The sequence below is a fragment of the Chrysochloris asiatica genome, unplaced genomic scaffold (assembly GCF_000296735.1).
Source record: "Chrysochloris asiatica unplaced genomic scaffold, ChrAsi1.0 scaffold00060, whole genome shotgun sequence".
Taxonomy (NCBI): Eukaryota; Metazoa; Chordata; class Mammalia; order Afrosoricida; family Chrysochloridae; genus Chrysochloris; species Chrysochloris asiatica.
In genome coordinates, this window is record NW_006408578.1 from 11,808,757 (window position 1) to 11,811,721 (window position 2,965).

Consider the following 2,965-nt stretch of genomic DNA (forward strand, 5'->3'; position numbering starts at 1 on the left):
GGCTGTGTGCTGGTGGTGGGGAGGTGGGCCTATGTGGTGTACCCTTTGGTTGTTTGATGATGCATGGAGGGGATTGTAATCATTGCAATGAAACGAAATACGATAGGAAGAGTGTAGAGCTGATGTTCTCCCATGTAAACCTCACAATAAAAACTTTAAAAAAATTGATATATTAAACTTATGTACAGGATAGTTAGCAAAATGTAGAAAGGGAAAACTGCAAAAGACAGATAAAAACCATCCCTCTGACGGAAACTCACAATCCAAAAATAATATAAACCTTAACAAACCATCTCTAAACCTGCTCCTAATCCACGCTTTTGCCAGAGAGAATAAAATCCAGCAAACTAGCAGACCTCGTCTTTCCATTCCTTAAAAATAGGCTTGGCCTGCAGACCACAAATAAGTCTGGGATAAATTTTTAAACATGACAGGGACAAACAGTAAAGCAAATTCATTTGTCTACTTAGTACTAATTAACAAAATAGAGAGTGAGAGGGAATTAAATAGTTCTTGGTACTCTACACTTATTCAGAAACCTTTTTTATTTTTTTTTTCCCCTGCTGGTTTCTGGGCTAGTTCTTTAACAAGTTTCTTATCCTGAGATATATTCCAGTAGATTCCACCATATTCTCAAATTCAAAAGGAGGTATTCCTATTGCAAACTTGCTCATGTCAGGGATGGGACTGTGAGTTTTCATGCTGATGGAGGGACTAGTGCCCGGGTGGAAGAGCTGCTGGCTGCCCCCATTACTAGTGTCTCAGTTTGACACAGCATTGCCATTATCAAAAGCAGTGCCTCTTCCTTTTCCTTCTGACAGAGCAATGTAGCCTTCATAGCTGGGCTCACTGAGGAATGTTCAACTTCAGATTTCTCTGTGCATGTGATGGGCACCTCAGCTTCTGCAACTGGCACTTGATCTTCAGATGGCTTTCCCTCAGGAACAGGGAGGTCTAGTCCGTTGGGACAAGGTGAAGAGGCAACAGAGTTCACAGTTAAAGCTGTGTCCACAGGAAAGTCAGAATCACTATTGACACTCTCAGCCTGCTCAAGGGCCACTCATATCTGCCTCTGCTGCTCTTCAAGTTCCTCCAGAGTCAGGGCATTCTCATCCATGGCTGTAGAGGCCGCTCGGGTCTGAGGTGAGTCACTGGGAGTCACCAGAAGGGTGCCTTTTGTGAAAGGCGGTGTGAAAACGGGAGGCGTGCCAAGTGGTAGTGGTGGTTGAAACTGAAAAGCCTCAATTCTCTGAGAACTGTGTGGCACCTCCCATCCTAGTAAAACTGCATGTTAGTAGGAGATGTTTCTGAGCTGTTGTACTTCTACTTCTTTGGACTGCAAGGACTGGACTGAGATGAAGAGCTCTTACTGCCCGACCCCACACTTGGTAATTGGAAGTTAGAAGGTAGTTGGTGAACACGTCCCTCTGCTGACATGCTTGCATGGGTATGGACCCAAATATACTTCATTCATCTGGAATTCCAAAAACCTGGATAGTTTACCAATTTGGAGAGAGAGTATGTAACGCTTTTACTCTGTTGTACTTCTCTGGTTTCTGCTTCCCGATCTGAATCATTTTTTCCATCATACAATGCAAGGCCTGAATTCTCCAGTTCAGCCTCTTTGAGCCACCCTGGTGGGTATCCCAGCAGGCGCATTGGATATATAAAAGGTAGAGGACTCTTGTCTGTCACACCAAGTGCTTGAAATTCCTCACCAATAACTCCTGGCTTGAATCTTCCAAATCTTTCTTCAACTTCTTCTGCATGGTACCACTGCTGGAAGTTTTGATTATTTGCTTCCTCACAAGCATCCATATCTTTTCTCTTTTCACTTATTTGGGCAGCATTCCGAGGCTTTGGACAATCTTTCATTTGATGCACTCCCGAATCACAATTGAGACAGTGAGGCTTTGGCACTAAAAGCTTCCTTGATATTTTTAACAGCGCAACATTCTTCTACTTTACGGTCTTCTTCCAACACAACACAGGACGACTGGGGCAAAAGATTAAAGGAAGTCTTTTCCACATCATTTTTCCACCGTGACTCAAATCTTTTTACTAAATTTGATACAAATTCCTCTATTTCTTGATGATATTGCTTTGAAATAACATTGTTCATAAATAGAATCTGTAATAAAGTCCATCTAACTTAGCGTAGTGGTTACGAATCGGGCTGTGAACCGGAAGGTCAGCAGTTCGAAACTACCAGCTGCTCCGCGGGAGAAAGACAAGGCGATCTGCTCCCGTAAAGATTTACAGCCTCGGAAACCCTATTCAGGGTCGCTATGGGTCGAAACCGACTCGACGGCACTTAACAACAACAACAACAACTTTGTATTATTCACCAGTATTCCACTTGGTAGAGTCAGAAATGTTCAGTTTTCTTTAAAGTTTTTTATTCTCGTCCCAGACACCTTCTCAATGGTGTCCTCGCACTGCCAAATGCACTCCCACATCTCCACGTCACCAACCCCATTCTCTTCTGCTTCCTTGTCATTGTTGTCGTCCTTGAAATGAGTGTGAACAGACATTGGAATCGGCTCCTCAGGGTGGTCAAATGCCTCAAACAGCTGTAAATACTGATCTTTTCTTTCATTCATTTTTTTTTTTAACTTTTTATGTGAATTGAGTGATGATTTACATGGGAGAACATCAGTTTTACATTCATCCTATCATATTTCACTGCAATGATTACAATCTATCATCAATCAATAGTATTTGCTTCTGTTCCCTCTGGTTTGGTTTTTTTGGTTTTTTGATGTACACAAAAACATTCAGGAATATATAATCATTTAAACAATCAAAGAGCACATTCTGCAAACCTGCCTCCTGGCCACCAGCACCTAGTCCCTCTCTTTCCATGAGTCTAGAGTCCTCAGCTGATCTATCTCATCATGCCATCTTCTTTGCCTCCATCTCTGGTGTCACTGCTTCGCTGGATAGCATCCCACATTCTGCTCAT

General features: G+C 42.5%; 1 pseudogene; it reads right to left on the reverse strand.

Annotated features, from left to right (window-relative positions):
* Nucleotides 1-527: 527 nt before the first annotated feature.
* Nucleotides 528-2,603, reverse strand: LOC102832629 (annotated as a pseudogene).
* Nucleotides 2,604-2,965: the final 362 nt, after the last annotated feature.